The sequence below is a fragment of the Procambarus clarkii genome, chromosome 35, assembly GCF_040958095.1.
Source record: "Procambarus clarkii isolate CNS0578487 chromosome 35, FALCON_Pclarkii_2.0, whole genome shotgun sequence".
Classification (NCBI taxonomy): Eukaryota; Metazoa; Arthropoda; class Malacostraca; order Decapoda; family Cambaridae; genus Procambarus; species Procambarus clarkii.
The window spans coordinates 5,016,051-5,026,435 of NC_091184.1; positions in this window are offsets into that span (position 1 = coordinate 5,016,051).

Consider the following 10,385-nt stretch of genomic DNA (forward strand, 5'->3'; position numbering starts at 1 on the left):
AATATAAATCCAGACGGGACACCACGAGCGAAGCTCTCGTCATGTAAGTACATTTAGGTAGTTACGCACACACACATATATGTAAACAAAACACATAGCCTGTTATACAGGAATTGTAGGTTTATATCTACAGATGACTGGAAGGAAAAGAGACCACGTGGTTTAAGCTGTATATATGTTGTTGTTGAGTTAGGGGTGACGACGATCGTGGGATCGGATGCGCCCCGGCGTACCCGTGAAGGGTGAATCGCAAAGCCAGGGAAGGCGAAACGCCAAGCCAAAACGCGAAACGAGTGGCGCCAAGCACTAGAAACTAATATGCCACACGGCAAAGCTACGCACAAAGGGAGAGGCAGAAGCACAGAATAGAACAGGGCAAACAAACAGCCAGAAGGGCACACAGCATGTCATAGAGCAAATACACAAGAAATCAGAGCACAAACTTGCCCGGGAACTCGGCCCGCGAGAATCTACTTCTTCTTGAGAATAGGTGCAGTTTGCATGAAGGGGTAATCCTCCCGATGACTGCACCAGGACAGATGTAAGGAGACGCGTTGATGGTAAAGAGGAGAAGAAAGTCAAAAGCGGTAGACGTGATGGGCCGTAGAGAGAGGAGTGGCGACGAAAACAGAGGGGAACGTCAGAGGGAGACTTCCCGCACCGGGGGGCGGGGCGTCATGGTCACGGTGGCAGCTGATCCAGGCACGGCGTAGCGGTGTGCGCAAGACGGGAACTAATATTTCTCCGGAAACTTACGGTACGGAAAGCGCAAGCGGTACGCTTCCCAAACCACCCACAGGTCGGCGGGCAGCCGGCCATCAGGCAGTAGCTTCGGCTGAGACATCCTATCCGGCACCCTATAAACAAACTCCTTCTTTGACGACACCCAGATGGTTGACGAACACCACGGGATCGGAAGCACCCGGGCATCCCGATAAGGGCCCAACTCCGGACCCTCACAGGGCACGACCCCAGCAGACGGGACTAGGCAACCCCCAGACCGGGGCAAGGAAGGAGGGGGAACTGCAGGCGCGGCAGCGACCCCACCACAGGGCACAGGAGCCGAGGCCCCCCGGCGCACATCTTTCCGCAACTTTACGACGAGGTCCCGACCATCAGGGACAACCCCCCACTGCGTGGACCCAACAGCAGGAGACGCAGGAGGGGGGGCACAGGGAGCAACGTCGGAGCCCCTCACAGCACCATCATCCTTGGCGGGGGACGCCAGCTGAGCACCATACTCCCCCACCTCCTCCCAAGGCACACCACGAAGGGGGGAGACACTCTGAGCCCGCCGCGAACGCTTCGAGACAGGCCGCACCACACCACGCCCAGCAGGCCCCGCCGCAGGCACAGCCTCCACCGTCACATCCACACAGGCCACACCCGCACCGTCCGAAGAGTCCACAGAGGCCACATCACCCACACTGTCTACATCATCCACGGAAACAGCCCCAGAACACCGACGTGCACGCTTCTGCAAAGGAATGGGAAGAGCAGAACTACAGGAGGCAACACACTCAGGCACGGCAGGCACCTCACCACGAAGCACCCCCTCCAAAACGGCAGAACCCGCGTCCCCGGGAGCCGGTAACACATCCACAGGCGGGGGCGGAACATGAACCTCCACCGGGACACCCTTCACTACACACAGCTCAGGCGACAGCCCGACACCCTCACACACCGGCTGAACAACCCCAGGGGCCACAGCTGGCACTAGACGTGTCGCACAGGCCGGAGAGCTCTCCTCAACAGGCGGAGCAGCAGACAGGCAGGCAGGCGCCTCAGGCACAGCACCCACACCGCCCGAACGCAACAGGGGCGGAAAATCCTCCGCACGAAGAACATGCACACGACCAGTCGCTCCCACGTCGCACGCAGCAGCCAGAAGACCCTCGTGACCACACCGATAACAGGTGCGCGGTTGACCCCGGTACTGGCAGCGGAGCGTGTAACCCAACACGGACAACGACGACGGTACACTACCCTTCAGCGACATCGTCAGGGTGCGGGAGCCGTCAAGCATACCAACACAGTGCCCGGCAACGACCTTGTTCCACCGAACACTCAACACTGTCCCAAAAAGTTCGAAACAGGTTAAAAAGTCGTCCTGAAATTCGAAGGGGGCACCATGCACCGTCACAGACGTCAAGGTGACACTAAGATTCACTACCTTAACTGAGCCAGCTGAATCAGGGAGAGGGTAAACACGCCCCTCACACCGCTCGAGAAACGCCTGAAAGGCAGCCTGGAGGCGGAACTTGACCACAGCACGGTGGCCCTGAAGCAGCTGGATGCCCACCAGGTCAGACAGCTGCACATGCAGCACGTCTACTAGGGCGACACCAACCAATGGATGGTCCACCGGCACCGTAAACGCCAGACCAGCTGACAGCGTCCTCTGCAATGGAGGGCGAAACGTCCCCATGGCGAAGCAAACGTCACCCCGTCAGTGGCAAACCACCACCAGCAGGGCAAACAAGCGATCACCCAACGTAAACACAAGCCAGTGCGGAGAGACCTCAGGAACGTCCGACCTGGCCGGCGGTCACCACGCAACTCCGCGGGAATCTTGCATTGAACGCCTCCCAGAGCACCCATTGCCAAGGGTCTCGCCCATCCACCGGGGACGCCATAACATCCAGAGCCGGGACAACAAACACCTGGTACAGTTGCTGTTGTGGCTGTGTTTGCTGGTACAGATGCTGTTGTGGCTGTGTTTGCTGGTACAATTGCTGTTTCATTGTATTGTTGGTGGTGGTGTTGACGCATCAAGTACCTGCTGCTGTCCTTGTATATGTTTTCGTGGTTGTTGTTGCTGTTTTCGTGGTTGTTGTTGCTGTTGGCTATTTTGGGAGTGTTAATGTCCGCATGTGTGTGTGTGCTCACCTGGTTGTACTCACCTAGTTGTGCAAAGAGCTCTGGCTCTTTGGTCCCGCCTCGCAACTGTTGATCAACCGGTGTACTGTATATAGATTCCTGAGCCTACTGGGCTTGATCATATTTACATTATAAACTATGTATAGAGTCAGCCTCCACCACATCACTGCCTAACCTATCTAGGTTTTTGTGTGTGTACGTACGAATGGTTATCTAATAGCCTATTCAGGAATGGGAGTTCCAGCTGTGTTTTGCTCCGCCAACTGGTCGTGATGCACCTCTTACGTTATAATTAACATAATTGTCGTAGTTAATTTAACGTTAATTAACGCCTTATGGGATTGTCGTAGTGGCAGGATTTTTTGTTATCTCCTGTGATATTCCTTCGTGGGTCCCGAGTCTCTTGCTAGCCCACTAAGTGTTACTCATTTCAGTTTTACTCAGTCAGTGGATGAGTGTTTATGACTCACACGGTGGCCTCTGTAAGGTATGGCCCAGTGTGTGTAACAACTTCTTTAACTGCGCTGTTAAATCTCGGTTAAAATCTTATTTGGGTTGAACTCTGTACTGTGTTAGACAGTGTTCCAGTGGTCTGTTTGGGTTGTAAATTAGCCCTGTGTTAGATAATGTTCCAGTGGGTAGATATATATGGCTATTTTAAGGTTATCTGTGATTTCGGGGCTTAACGTCCCCGCGGCCCGGTCCTCGACCAGGCCTCCACCCCCAGAAAGCAGCCCGTAGCAGCTGTCTAACTCCCAGGTACCTATTTACTGCTAGGTAACAGGGGGCATCAGTGTGAAAGAAACATTTTGCCCATTTGTCTCTGCCTCCACTGGGGATCGAACCCGGAGCCTCAGGACTACGAATCCAAAGCGCAGTCCATCCAGCTGTCAGGCGCCCTATATATAGTAGTGGTAGTTGTGGTGGTTAAGGTTGTGGTTACAGTTGAAATGTTTGTGATTGTAGTGGTAGTGTTTGTGGTGGTATTGGAATGGTGATGCGGTAGTTGTGGTTGTGGTTGTAATGGTTCTGTTGTGGTAATGTAATGGCAATGATTATCGTGAAGGGTGGTGGTGGTGGTGGTTGCGATAGGGGGTTGTGGTTGTAGTAATGGTAGTGGTTGTGGTGGTATGAAAGTGAATGTTGTTATTGTTCGAGAGAGATCTCAACAGAATAGTAAGTAGGAAGCTGATATATCACCTAAATAACGCCACAGCGTGCTCCCATCACCGCCAACCCCCACTACCGCGAACCCCCACCACCGCCAACCCCCACCACCGCCAACCCCCACCACCGCCAACCCCCACCACCGCCAGCCCCCACCACCGCCAACCCCCACCACCGCCAACCCCCACCACCGCCAACCCCCACCACCGCCAACGGAGCTGAAGCCTAACATTACCCCTCAACATCGGAGCTGAAGCCTAACATTACCCCTCAACATCTGAGCTGAAGCCTAACATTATCCCTCAACATCAGAGCTGAAGCCTAACATTATCCCTCAACATCGGAGCTGAAGCCTAACATTACCCCTACACATCGGAGCTGAAGCCTAACATTACCCCTCAACATCGGAGCTGAAGCCTAACATTACCCCTACACATCGGAGCTGAAGCCTAACATTACCCCTACACATCGGAGCTGAAGCCTAACATTACCCCTCAACATCGGAGCTGAAGCCTAACATTACCCCTCAACATCGGAGCTGAAGCCTAACATTACCCCTCAACATCGGAGCTGAAGCCTAACATTACCCCTCAACATCGGAGCTGAAGCCTAACATTACCCCTCAACATCGGAGCTGAAGCCTAACATTATCCGTCAACATCGGAGCTGAAGCCTAACATTACCCCTCAACATCGGAGCTGAAGCCTAACATTATCCCTCAACATCGGAGCTGAAGCCTAACATTACCCCTCAACATCGGAGCTGAAGCCTAACATTACCCCTCAACATCGGAGCTGAAGCCTAACATTATCCCTCAACATCGGAGCTGAAGCCTAACATTACCCCTCAACATCGGAGCTGAAGCCTAACATTACCCCTCAACATCGGAGCTGAAACCTAACATTATCCCTCAACATCGGAGCTGAAGCCTAACATTACCCCTCAACATCGGAGCTGAAGCCTAACATTAAAACCAGTGGTAGAAATTGATATGGGTGTTTCATTAGCAGTGACAAAGAGAATACTTAAACAAATATCTAATGAAAATCTCACCGACCTAACAAATTCTCAAAGACCTGAAAGTTGTAGCATTAAATATTATGATAGATATCGTGAGGAGACATTCACATATGGGACTAATAGAACAAGAACCCGGCAATGTGATGTTATAGTGGCCAGAATACGCCTGGGATATAGACGTATCTGGCAGCTTTCTCAAAACCCAAATGTCGAGTACACAATGTGTCAACTTTGTGAAAGAGAAAACATTCATGTAATATATCAATCATACAATGTATATATATATATGATGTAACTATATAACCTGAACTTGTAAAAGCACCTTCATCAACTTCAGTGATTAAGTGCTTAATTGCACACTAGTTTCTTTATCAGCTACCTCACCATGTCAGGGTAAATGAGACAAATGTGAATGCATGTGTGTGTGTATATATGTATGTGTATGTGTGTGTGTGTATGTATATGTATGGCTATAAAGTATATATGGAAGCTGATCAGAATTGCATTTCACCTTTGTGAATGTACATTAATGACACTATGTAAAAGACACATCTAACACTTTATGTAGGGCATACGTAAATCTGTGTATCTATGTATTTACATATGTAGGTTAGCTTAGCATTTTAAAAGCACCGAATCACCTTCTGTGGTCGAGTGTTCAATAAACCCTTGAACTATATGTTTAACACTTCTCTAACCCTGTCCATGGAGGACAGAAGAAAATGTATATATGCTGGTTAGCATTGTAAATGTGTGGCCACGTCTGTGGTAGAAAATAATAAAAAAAAAAAAAAAAAATTACCCCTCAACATCGGAGCTGAAGCCTAATATAGTACATTGGGAACAATTCGTTATTATCGGTACTGATGAATATTCTCTTCTTGTACTGATGATTAGTTTGTTCTTGTTACTCTTATCATCATCATCCTCATCATTGTTATCTTCGTCAAGGTCGTCATTATCAACCACTTGTTGTTCAACACCTTCCTGTCTTCCATGTCTTAATATTCTCTTCTTCTTCTTCTCTTATTTAATGCAAACGAAGATGTTGAATGTTTCTACAGGTGTAAACGCTGATATAAGGAGAGCACCGTTACGCTGCCTCCTTCGTGTGGTACTGGAGGGCAACGATGGCGGGGAAAGTACACCTAATATCCGCCAGGAATTTTCAGAGTTGACGAAGTAACGAAGGAGGTGGACGAACAATGGATCCCGAAGAGCGATGGAATCTCAGCGATAGCGCCAGACGAGATATTCAGCGGTGAAAGTGATGGAGCCAGACGACATATTCAGCAGTGAAAGTGATGGAGCCAGATGAGTGATGGAGCTGGACAAGGTTTGAGGATTGAGAAATGAGAGCTCTGATGGACTTCTGGTAACAACGTGAGTCCCAAAAAGGTTCAGAAAAGATGTTTTTATCTTCGTAAAACATGGCTTATTGACGTGAAACATTAAACGGGAAACGATACTAAATTTTGAGTACAAAATGTAGACCAAATGAATAGGAAATTATGAATTTGAAGCCAGTGATTTCATAAAAGTGGATACAGAAACAATTTGAAATTTCAATGACGAGAGCAAGTAAAAAATCTCTCTCTCTCTCTCTCTCTCTCTCTCTCTCTCTCTCTCTCTCTCTCTCTCTCTCTCTCTCTCTCTCTCTCTCTCTCTCTCTCTCTCTCTCTCTCTTTATATATATATATATATATATATATATATATATATATATATATATATATATATATATATATATATATACATTATATATATATATATATTATATATATATATATATATATATATATATATATATATATATATATATATATATATATATATATATATATATATATATAATGGAAGTGTTTAGACTTTCCCCACACCATGTCTCAGTAGCCTCATGTTCCCTCACACCATACCTCAGAAGCCTAAAATCGCAACATTTGTATATCATTTTGAATTTCATGAGTTTGACTTAATAAATAGTTTTATAGGAAAAGATTGTGGGAAAGATAAGTAGGGAAAGGAGAACACTACATGGAAGAGAGGAATTGACTTTAGTGGGAAGAGAGAGAGAGAGAGAGAGAGAGAGAGAGAGAGAGAGAGAGAGAGAGAGAGAGAGAGAGAGAGAGAGAGAGAGAGAGAGAGAGAGAGCCAAGGACTTAGCCCATCTTCCTGGCAAATGGTCAAAGATGCAAAGTTACTTATTCTTATCATAAGGGATGTTAAAACGTGTTGAGCATGATTGAAATCACTCGGTGTTTCCTCTACTGAGGAATTAATAAGGTCTCTACGCCAGGGCAAGTTGTGTTGGTTTGAGTGGAAATGTTTCTTGGAAAATTATAAATTATATGTACATAGGTTTCACGTATTATGGTGAAGAGGTTGTGTGTGTGTTTCTATGTGTATTAGTAAGAGAAGTGATGCGATATGCATGATGTGTTGTTTGTTAGTTTGTTTGATTGTTGGTGTCTTCGAGTGTGTTGTCTTCGCCGTTTTTAATTAGGGACCTCCACCTAGATTCAGGAAGCTCTGTGTATTTCTTCGTAAGTGGGTTTGCTACGAAGGTTCCTAAGTGTGCCCTAAGAAGATGCTTAGGTGCAATTCAATAACGTCCACTTAGGAAGAAATTTGTTGGTTCACCTGCGTGCCGATAGAGGTCACTACTGTGTTTCGTTTGGCCAATCAGAGAACAGCAACATTCTTCATATTGAAGATTTAGCGCTGGCTTATCGCAGCTCTACTGCCTCCTATTTACGTCGAATTTTCTTATAAAATTAGTATATTTCGAAGTAAAACAATGTTTTTTCAACTTCTACAGCCAGCACCGACATTGTAGTAAACAAATATGTTACATTTGTTGTTTACCTACGTAATTCTAAGAGATACTGTGTAGCTGTCCTTGTTGCTCGGAAGATGCGCTGACAATTATTGTATATATTTACTGAAGTTACCCAAGGGCCACTAACTATCTAGTAGACTCGAAGAGGACAGAAAGCCGGCGGCTTGTTAAAGGGCCCGCCAATTGTCTTAATGATATTTTTTAGCTGGAATTTGGCATTACGGCTTCAGCGGGTAGGCGGTTCCATGGGTTTATAGCCCTCTTGGTGGAAAAAACATCTGTTTTCAGTCCTACTTGAGAGAACATACTCTCCAACACTATATCTGTGATTGTCCTGTTATCAGTGACTTCATACCAAATGGTATGAGGCACTTTGAGCTCTGTAATTACTTCATACACTCAGGAATATTGGAAGATATTCTTGTGCTGCACCCAGATTTTGCCAGTGGAGGCTAATAGATCAGCATAAAGTATTTTGTTCTCTCCTAATTCCATGTATGACTGGCCATCCTGTGAGGTGAGGATGTTGGGTGAGCTTGTAGCTGGTTTTTGATCTACACTGTGTGGTCCTTTATACAGAATAGGGAAGCAGCACATTGCTGTGTATACCTAAACATGTTTAAAAATACATTCTTTGAGAGGAGTCTTGTAGAAACTGGTAAGAGTAATTATAATATAATGTTTCCATGATTCAGTGCTTACCTCTTGTGAAAATCGCGAAGAGTTGTTTAGTCAGAGTTGATTTGTTTTTTGTATTGAGGCTGATATTTTCTAAATTGATTCCGTGTACAGTATGTCTAACCATCCTGTGAGATGGGAGTATTAGATAAACTTATAGCTAGTTTTTTATCTACACTGTGTAATATTCCATATAGAATAGGGTAGCAGCACATTGCCGTGTATACCTAATCTTCTTAATAAAAAAAATCAGTAATAAAGATTTTAAATTATAGTTTGTATTATTACAAATACAGTACTGTATTATCCTTATTAAATCATGTTGGCCATGGATAATTTAGATCTCATGTTGATATGTAATAGTCATATTTCTTTTGAACTGCTAATCCATGCTAATCATTCATTAAATTGTGCATTATGTCTCAATTTTTCACTTCCTTGGATATACTGTACAGTACAAAAAGATAGGATAAAAATAAACCAGTGATATTTCTTTCATTATATTTTTCATTTAAATAACTGCATCAATATTTTTACAGCTGACAGGATTTGTTTTCCCATACAGGTGCATTATTTGTTAAAAAAAAATTTGGTTTATTGTTACACACAATGGTGCTACATAGCCTTCCCAGCTTGGTGCCTTCTTTTAATACTTACTGATTAAAAAATAAATAATAAATACATTTTGTTCAGGAAAAGTACATACAGTTGATTTACAAACATAATGTTGGATTTATAGACAGAGCTAGTACATACAATACCTAAAGCCACTAATACTCATAGCATTTCGGGCAAGCTGTGGGGAAAAAAAACACAGACTAAAACTTAATAGTAATCGGGATTAGGTATAAATTGTGTTGAAAGAAGGAATAAAAAATACAAAAAGAGGGTTAACATAGCATAAATCAGCAATTGCACATGTTGAACAGCGTTGTTTAAAAAATAGCAAGACATGGGTTGACATTTAGGAGGTAAGTTAGGTTACATGGAGTTAATTAGGCAGTACTTGGTTTAACTCTTAAACTGGTTGAGAGAGGTACAGCCTTTGACATGATTCGGGAGGTCATTCCACATTCTGGGTCCCTTGATTTGTAGAGCACTTCTAGTTTGGTTACACACAGCCAAATTGTGTAACAGGAAGAGGTCTTGGACACAAATTTGTTCCATGCTAAATGTAGAGGAATTAGCTGAGTATTCCTCAAATAAAATAAGTTGCCTCAGCTTATAAGGTAAATAAAATAAACATTTCTCAAATAAGTAGCTGCCTCACCTCACTGCCTTACTGCTACATAGCCTTCCCGGCATGGTGCCTTCTTTTGATAATTACTTGTTCTACACCCAAATTGTATAACAGGAAGAGGTCTTGGACCCCCTACTTCCCTCTCTCTTTTTTAATAGTCTATATAGTCATAATTATAGCTTTAAGTATTCAATGAATAAAGTTTTTGACATTTTTACCCTTCTCCTTACCTAACATCATTTGTGCAGCATATTTTTATTTTATGTCTCATCCAGATTTAATTTCAAAATAAAACCAAACTAAATAAATTAGAAATGGGTATGTATAGCTAAGGTACACCCTTACTACTAGGTGAACAGGGGCATTTAGTGATAGTAAATGATCCCATCAGGCAGGGTTCATCACCTTCTCTCATATTTCATGTTCACCAGTGTTTATTTACTTAATAACTACGGGTATAATATCTTGCTATTATAAAACTAATTCTACTATCATAAAAGACATATTTAGGCGATGAGTCACAATAACGTGGCTGAAGTATGTAGTGAAGTGAAGACACTA